The 8,950-nt window shown below is 55.2% G+C and overlaps 1 protein-coding gene across 2 annotated transcripts in view; it reads right to left on the bottom strand.

Annotated features, from left to right (window-relative positions):
* Nucleotides 1-2,742: 2,742 nt before the first annotated feature.
* SNX19 (sorting nexin 19) overlaps nucleotides 2,743-8,950 on the bottom strand; it is a 109,411-nt gene continuing 103,203 nt past the window's right edge. For both annotated transcript variants that reach the window (XR_005814229.1, XR_005814230.1), the window contains one exon: nucleotides 2,743-8,268. The gene's annotated coding sequence lies outside the window, so the exon portion shown is untranslated. The remainder of the gene's footprint in view (nucleotides 8,269-8,950) is intronic.

Below are 8,950 nucleotides of genomic sequence, written 5' to 3'. Positions count from 1 at the left end.
CTTGGAGCTGTCAAGGAAAAGAAATTTATTTGCTGACAGGGTGGTGGCAGAGAAGAATAAGAGAGAGCAGGAGGGTGCAGCAGATGTACTGTCTTTGTTCCGCCCTCCGTTCCCAACCTTGGGTGGATTTGGGTCTCTTTGGACTGAGGATGGTGCAAGAGAAGAAATTTGGAGTGAAGTCAGGATCAAAGCCTTACAAAGTCCTTTGCACTGGTGCAGTGTAAGAAATAGGTGCATGCTACAATACTTTCCTGCCACTGGTGTCTATTTTCCCCTTACCCTTTGCACTTAGAGCTCTGGCCTGGGATTTTGTTGAGTTGGCTCTGATGATAACCGTAATTTATATTTGGTGGGAGACCTGACTTCCCTCCCACCACCTCTGTGAGACACAAGTGCTCTGACTGTAACTGCTGATACAGGGGAAACGAGCGGCTCGCAGCGAGCCGTGCTGCTCCCATTGGCATGTGATGTATCAAGATTAACAATCTCTCCTTCGTGATATTACCGGCCCCAACCCCTGATCTTGGGAAGAATTCAAAGTCCAGCTTATCAGCAAAAAAATAAGCTAGTTAAACTTAAAACAGCAAGCCTCAGCTCAGGCTAGAGGATGATTTATTAAGAAACATGGACTTCGGAGACAGAGTGAGGGAAAGGAAGCCACGAACCCCACATACAGCCTGTAAAAGTTCCAGTTTATAATCTAACATGAGTGACTGCACTGTTCGGGCTGAGAAATCATCTGGGATCCATCACAAGGTAGAGACACGCAGCTGCAATAAGTTCAGGGGCAGGAGCGTTGCTCCCGAGTGCACAATGCACAATTCAGCTCCTCCTCCTCAGCCACCCCAGCCCTGCCCGGGTACCCCCAAATCCTGCCGAGGGGGATGAGGCAAATCTCCAGGTGTGCTCCCCCTGCTTGGGCACAGGCTGGCTCCCGTGGGACTTCACAGCATCCCCTGGTTCAGCTATGAATCGCTGCGGTGCCCCGCTTGGGAAGCATCCAGTTGTTCCCCGTTAACTAGGCAGAACTATTTCCTCTCGGGGTCTAATGACCTGGTAAAAGCAGGCATCTCCGTTACCAGCACACATCTGAACATAAACTCTCACCTAAAGCTAGGCGAAGGCACATGACGAGCAGCAATACTTTACACTCACGTTATTTTTTTTACAAGTGCAGAGCAAAGTATTTGAAATGAAGTGAAAAGGAGATATCAGAAACCAGGTGTTGTTTTTGCGAAACTTTTTGATTTGGAAGAAACTCATTTTTTCCACTAGGAAGCTGTTACATCCCAAACCCTTGGCTCACACTTACAGAAAGCGCTGGAGGTGTTATTAATGACCACTGAAACGTGAGGACCAAAGCATCTAAGCTGCCACCTCCCTTCCTGCAAACGGATTACACTCATTCATAAAACAACAAAAAAAGGCCAGTCCGATAGCATGAGCTGGGATGAAAATCATTCAGGAAACAAAGAAGCGAGGCTGGATTTCTTGCTTTGGCCATGTCATTCCCAGTAAGGCCTTCTAGTTTAATGCACTCCTTGGAAACAGGAGAATACCTGAGGTTCCCCCAAGGGCAAAACCACAGCGTGTCAGCTGGGTCCTGATGAGAACCACCAGGTAAAATGGAGCCAGAAATGATTACAGGAGCAGTGACCAGGGGGAAGTTCCCTTCCTGCTGCCTCACCTGCCTCAGCTGACTGCCCGAAAGGTGTTTTGCTGTAAAGGGGGTTACACGGATGTGGGAGCGGGTTATATGGGCATGGGAACGCACTCAGGAGGGCTGTTAAAGACAGGGCTTTAATTCCTACCAGGGCTAAAGCCTGGGAGAACAGCTGAGCGTGGCTGCTGGCATTTAATATCCAACATCTGCGTCCTATGCAGCACTAGGGCTTTGCCACGTGGGGACCACCGCCGTACGATGCAGACAGACGGGTGGCAGTGGGTCCCGCTGAGACACCTCCTGCCTGCTGCTCTTGGGGGTGGCAGCTCCTCTTTTTGAGGGGACCTGGGGCAAGCTTCACCCTTTTTGGGGACCTGGTGCCAGGCTGGGGGGGCTACCTGTGAGCTACCTTCACCAGCGCTTCTTCCCAAAGCGCTGAAAGCAGAGGATGCTCTGACAGCTTATTGGAGACATCCTCCTCGTGGGATCTCCCAAAACCTGAATTTAGTGGGGACGGGGAGCACCTGCCCCTTCGGGGGATGGGAGCTGCCCCCCAGGAAGCAGACTCCGTCCTCCCCACCATCCCTGCAGCCTGTTGAGCTGCAAACCTCACGGGTTGTTATCAGCCCCCCACGAGAGCGGCGATAACCTGGACCCCTCCGCTTCCTCCTGTTTGATCTGGAGCTGGCACCAGGGAAAGCAGACGGGGCGGCAGATAAGGAAGCCGAGTGCTCCGGCATTGTCCCATGCCAGAGGTGTCATCTCCGGCCAGGAGGCAGAGAGTCATGGTGGGAAAGGCTTGGGGACACGAAGGGCACCCCCCCGGCCTCCTTCCTGAGCCTTAGGGGGCAATGAGTGCACCCCGTCTGCCCCACACCTCTTAAACAGGGATGGGGCAAAGCCTCCTGCCAAAGGGCCACTGAGGTGTATCTCAAGAGCAAAAAGCTGCTGGGAGATGTGGATAACCTGGACCTGCTGCCCTTGGTGTGCAAGGGGGGGCGAAGCCCGGGGGGAGAGCTCCCTGCTCCCCTCCTGCACCCTTCCTCTCGGTGCGAGCCTGTGTTTGTGCATTACAAACATAAACCCAGCGAGCAGGGAAGCTAATGAGCTGCTCTCGGGCCTCACTGCCCATAAAAAGGGAGCTGCAAAAGGCCCCCAGCCCCGGGGCGAGGGGCTGGCAGAGGAGGGGCCGTGCACCGGGGCTACTGTGCCGTGTGCTCCCATGCTGGAGGCTGCCAGATGCCTGCACACACAGAGCTTCCACACCAAAAAAAAAGAGCCTCATCAGTCCCCTTTGGGGCTGGGTGGGGGCTTTACAGCCCAGGGCTGCACTGCACTGTTTTTTTCTGGCTGCTCGTGCTTCTCTTCCTCTGTTAAGACCAAACCCCGCAGCCCCTGCTCACACGTTTGCCTAGGTTCGGGCTCTCTGGGCACAAGCACCACCACGTTCCCAGGCTGCAGTCAAGGCTGTCAGCTCAAGCATCCCAACAGAGTCCCTGTTATGAAAAAAAAAAATCACCACTGACAGCCCCAGAACACGATCGTGGGGACAGAGGAACAGGCAGGTCAGGAAACGGGGCACAGCTGCCTGCCTGGAGCCGTGCCCACCCTGCGGCCGATTTGTCATTGGGCAGCAGAGCTTCTGCTGGAGGACAGCCTGTCCTTGCACACGTGTGCGCAAAATCCCATGTGTGCAAAATCCCTGGCAAGTTTGGGCTTTGCAGGGTCTCTCCCTGCAGCAGCTGGGAAGGGAAGAGCCGGACAGCGAGCCTGCAGTGCCTGTCCCCACAAGCAGCGCATGCAGGATGCTCCCCTGGGTTTTTGTATCTGCAGCCAGGAATTGGTGATCAGCAGTGGATGTGGTCAGCGATCACGGGGCACCGTGAATGTCCGAGCGCTGCCGGATTTTGGCTCCCTTGAAGTCGCAGCCAGGCTGGCGGAGCATGGCAGGGTCGAAGCGTCCTGCTTGTGCTCCTTCTGCTGGGGCAACTCCAGTTCTTTCGATGGAGTGACTCCTGCTTTGCGTAACGCTGGCTGGGGGTTGCGTGCTCAGCAGCTGGAGCCCTGAGTTTCAGGCTGGTGTCTGCCAGGAGCTGCTCTGTGGCTCACCAAAAGCAGCAAGGACTGAGCTGGGAGGTCGTTACATTCCCCCCGCGTTTCCCCAGCATAAAAACCCTAAATTCCCCCCTCCAGCCTCAAAAGCCAATCCCCTGAGCCAGCCACGTGTTTTCAGCTAAGTGCCAAAACCTCACAAAATGGGCTGCTCCGCCAAATTTCCAGCCAGCTGTGACACACACCGTGTCACCCGCGCACCCCAAGCCCTCTCCCCTTGAACGCAGATGGCGCGATGCAATTCTGCCACAGAAACATTTCCAGGGCTTTTGTTTCCACCCCAGAGTGAAACAGCGAGCGAGTTTTGAAACCCTGCAACAAGCTGTTGCAAAACGTCTCCGTGGTTGGCGTTTTACCCCTGCTGAGCTCCTGCGTGGAGAAATGGGGTTTCTGCTCTGCGGTGGGCGGACAGGGGAAATGGGCATTCCCCTGGGGAAACGCTGGGGACCTTTGCAGCAATATGCAGAATTTTTGGCCCAGTGGATGGCTTGGATGTAACAACCTAGATCTCTAACACCGTGGGTGCAATGAGCTGTGCCTGTTCTCAGCACAAGCCTGGTCTCCTGTTTCCATGTCCAGCGCCGTGGGGCGGGCAGGGCTGTGGGTCAATGCTCTGAGCACCACCTTCGGCAGCTAAAACTCCCTTTTGAGATGTTGTTTTGAGTCAGAGCTGCTCAGAATGACCAGGACCCTCTCTGGACATCTGGACCAGAGCTGGGTTTTGTTCTGAGCCCTTGTCTACCCTTAGGAAATACGCCTGCATCACTCCAGTCCAGCCAGCACTCCAGTGCAGACAGGTAAATAAATGACCAAACCTAGGTAAACCTGCTGGACAGGACTTTAGCAAAGGCAGACTGAAAAAGACTCCTTTTTTTTTTTTTTTGCCTCTTCCTGCTTTAAAGATGGTCAGAGGACGTTGGCAAATGTTCTCAGCATGGCCTAAGAGCCAGATGACATTTTCTGGGACTTTCCTAAGAGGACGCAGAGAGCAGCCTTCACTCCCCATCACCGCGCTCCTTAACTCAACAGGTTTGCACATGAAACCATTTACACCTAGAAGAAATATTAAACCTCTGGCCCAAGGGTCCTGAGCCACAACCTCGCTTGAGCTCTTGGAAAGACCCAGCTCCAAAGGAAATTAGCACTGCAACTCGAAATGGAAAACGCACCCTAGCAAATCCCACTGAAACCCAGCTGATTTTTCTCTCCTTGTTCTTAGCAGCTTGGAAAACCCAAGCTGAGCCGTGGTGAACTTACAGAAATGCTCCTGTGCTTCCATTTGGGGTCATGCACATGGTGGAAAGCTAGCATGGACATGGGTTCGCCGTCCCAGCGCTGCGGGTCCCTGTGTCCCGCGCGGGGCTGACATCAGTTCCTCTGGCTTTTATTGCCCTGGTCCCAGCTCTGGCCTGATTTTTAATTGCCTCGTAATTCCTGCAGCACTTAGAGCTTTTATAAGCCTCCTGCTTTCCCCAAGGTCAAGACTGAGTGCCCCAGCTCCCCCGTTTTCTTAATGGCCAAATAGTTGGTGAGCAGTAAAAGAGGGAGGCGGGTGCCGTTTCCTTGCAGGAGCAGGGCATGCGTGCTGCGCGGGGCACTGCAGTTAAGGCAAAAGAGGAAAAAACATTTCACAAATGGGGCAGTTTGTGGCCTCTCATGGCCACTCCATCTCTCGGGGCTAGGGGCACCAGAAGGGTGGAGGAGACGTTGTGGGGAAGGATGGATGTCCTTCACGCTCCTGCTTTGGGGAGGTTTTTGCACAGTTTGTGTCAGACACTGGAAATGTCTTACAGGGGATGGTGGTGCTAAGAGGGGAGGTTAACCCTGCCCCGTTCGCCACGAGAAGTGGGCCTGCTGGACTGCCTGTGGGTGGTAGGGAGCAGGTGGGGTTTGGCTTGCTTCATTTCTGGCAATTAGGAGTGGAGCGAAGCTGTACGAGGCTCGCCGAAGGAGGCTGGAAGGGCTGGGTTGAGCCGCAGCCAGGCTGGGGTTTCCAGGGAAGGTTCCTCATTAAATCAGCCACCACGCAGCAAACCCATGTGTTGCTGAGCACTGGTGGAGACAAACCCATCCCGAGGAGCTCAGGACAGAGAAATTCCTCTGCAGCAGCCCCAGGGCTGCGTTTGGGAGCAGCAGGAGCAGGGATGGATGTTACTGGGTCACACTGGAGGTGACTGGTGGCACCAGTAGAAGGGTGACTGCAGCGTCCCGACTCCATCACCTGGGTGGGACCTAGCAGGAGGATGAGCTGCACAATGCCTGCACTAAAGGGACGGGTCCTTCTGACCCACCAGTCAAACGAGTTAGCAGACTGGGACGATGGCTGGCCACACAAATCCTCTGCCGAGGCACCAGAGCTGCTGGCAGCAGCTGGCTGTGTTTACTCAGATGAGAACAATTTTTGTTCGCTTGTTCTCTTGACGGGTCCAACCTGGAGGCCTCCCAAGCCCGCTGCCAACAACAACAGGCGGGCGGGATGGGATGGGAGGCTGGGAGCGTTCCTACACCCAGCCGAGCCGTCAGCTGGCCTGGGGGCTGTGGGCTCACTGGGCCGGTGACTGAATTCCCTGGCTCCAGCTTAAGGCTGGGGTTAGGGTGTGAACAGGGATCCCCCATCGTTCCCCAAATAACCACTCACTGGTCCCCCAGATTGAAGCACAGAGAGGGTTCTGACGCAGGAGGGTCTGACCCTAAAGAAAATGGGTCTGTAAAGCACCTCCTATAAGTGATGTACCTGAGCTCGGATGGGAAATACGCCTCCTTGCTGGGGTGACTGCAAAGAACAGGGCACGCCAATTGGGAATTGCCCTGAGTATGGCAAAACCCCAAACTTGAGGGCTTTCCAGCTTGGCTGGATGATTTCTTGCTGCCCGCGACGCACACGAGGAGCTGGTTGCCTTTCCTGGTACCGCGCTGCCCACACGGGCGGTGATGCCCTGTGCTATTAGTGGGTGTGAGCGTTGGCTTTTCCCAGCAGAAATCCCATAAAGGAAGCTAGCCCTGCAGAGGGGCCCTGCCCCTTGGTGCTGATATGGCCGTGCAGCAGCAGCACAGCTGGACCCCGCTCTTTTGGCAGGGATTTACCCAAGTGAGAGCTGAATAAACCTGTCAAAGCACACCGTGCTCGGCAGAAAGCGAACCTCCCCGGTTGTCACTGAATAGATACACCAGCTTGTCTGGTTTGCCTTCAGATTTCCTCCATGGATAATGTTTTTTAAGGGGGAGAGGGGAGAAGTAGAGATGTCCCCAGGCTGGCAGACGTGATGTGGGGTCAGCCAGTCTCCAGCAGGGCACCACAGTGCCCTCTCCCACCCTTGGTACCCAAAGCTGTTGGGTTCAGCCAGGGCCAGCTTTTGCCATGGGGGAAGAGATGTCAGGAGACTGCAAATGCACAAACAGAGGCAGGCAGGGGGTAACTGGGAGGCTTGGGCTTATTTGGAGGGGCCAGCTCGGCTCTTCCCGTGAGAAAGTCAGACGAGAGCTGCAGATGAGCCTGGCCAAGCACAGAAATGCCTCCCCATCCCTCGGCAAAGTCCTCCAGGGATGCTGGAAAAGGACATGGCTTGTCCTGATCCCTGCTCCCCCTGGGCACCAGGAGGAACAGAAATAGCACGGCAGACAGGGACCAGAGCACGGAGGTCCCGTGGGGTCCCTCCGTCTGCCCAGACAGGGGTAGGGGCTCACACGTTGTGTGGTCCTTGGGTATCAGCACCATGGTGCTGCTGTCCTACAACCCTGCACATCCAACCCCGCTGCAGCACAGATAAATTCACCAGGAGCCTACAGACATCAAACGCTTCCTTGATTTCATGTGCTGGGGTTGAATAATTTTATCAGCATCTGAAGTGCTAAAGAAAAAAACATCTTTCTGGTTCTCAGACTCTGCGAAAAGCTGAAAGACGCCCAAGGGTGAATCAAAATGCAAAAGAAACGGGAGCAATGAAAATGGAATTAAAAAGAGAGTCCTTGCTGACTTGCAGCCCAGAGCTGATGCTGGAGTAGCAAATCGTGATTTGTGAATGCCTCAAGATGGAGAAGTGGAGGCCATCGGAAAAGGGAGAGAATAAACGCAGCTCTGTACGAGCTCTATGGAGATAACTGGAGGCAAGAGCTAGGCAGTGATTTTCCAGCTGAACAGAGTTTGGCCAGACAGCATTTTGCAGGCATGCTTCAACCCGATGAAAACAGCTATTTGGGATTCTGGAGGCAGTGTGCTTCAGGAAGGTCAGCACCTCGTGGGGTGCCCCCGATCCCCTCCCCGACCCTCCCTTATGGGTAAAGGCAAAAAGGAAATGTTTCCTCTGGGCAATATTCCCTCCGTGGCGAGCTCCAAACTTCTGATCTAAAGATGAAACCAACAGTGGGAAATTTCTCAATTCCTTATTTCAGTGTGGCTCCTCTTGGTATGTCTTTAGAGCATCAACGACAGAGGTGGGGTCCCTGCTAAACTTCACCGGTCACACTGCGTTGGCTCCCTTTTTCTAGCCTGTGAGCTGCAAAGATGAAAAAAAATGGCATTTTTCCAGATCCAAGGCAGGCTTGGTGGTGTGGCCAGGGCAGGCTGGGGCTCTGGTGGAGCCTCAGTTTTCATCTCTGGCACCCACCACTGATCCTCTGCAGTCCCCTTCCTGATGGCTCCAGACACCCAGACAGAGCCCCGCTCCCTGTCCTCTGCCCCAGTCCCCTCGGGATGCCCGCAGCAGCCCCGGCCCCACAAATGCCAGGGCCCAGACGTGACCTAGGTGTGGAGGGTGGCGGGGTGATGGCGGGGGGGCCAGCCGCCCCGCCATGAGATCCCCCACTGTTCTCCACGAAGAATGGCCCCTTGTCCTGCCCCGGCAGCAGCCCAGGCATCTCACCCTGGGCTACGGGGCAGCCAGGCGTGCGGTTTTGGGGACAAAAGCGTCAATTCGGAGACCCAGAGACAAGGGGAGCACAAGAGTTGGGTCAGACGGAGCAGCCTCAGCCCTTGGCCCAGCCCCAGTGGTGCCGAAGTGATCACTTCACACCGGACCCCTGCAAGGCGAAGGGGGCTTCCCTTCCCCTGCCCTCCAGATCTGGATATTCAGCACTGAGGGACGTGCTGCACGAGCACCCGCCAGGTGAGCCGGGCAGCGAGCAGGTCTCATGCGGCTTCGAGTCCACAGGCGTGTTAAAAGCCAGCCCAGGTTACGT

The sequence above is a fragment of the Cygnus olor genome, chromosome 22, assembly GCF_009769625.2.
Source record: "Cygnus olor isolate bCygOlo1 chromosome 22, bCygOlo1.pri.v2, whole genome shotgun sequence".
Classification (NCBI taxonomy): Eukaryota; Metazoa; Chordata; class Aves; order Anseriformes; family Anatidae; genus Cygnus; species Cygnus olor.
This window is presented reverse-complemented; position numbering and strand designations above follow the sequence as displayed.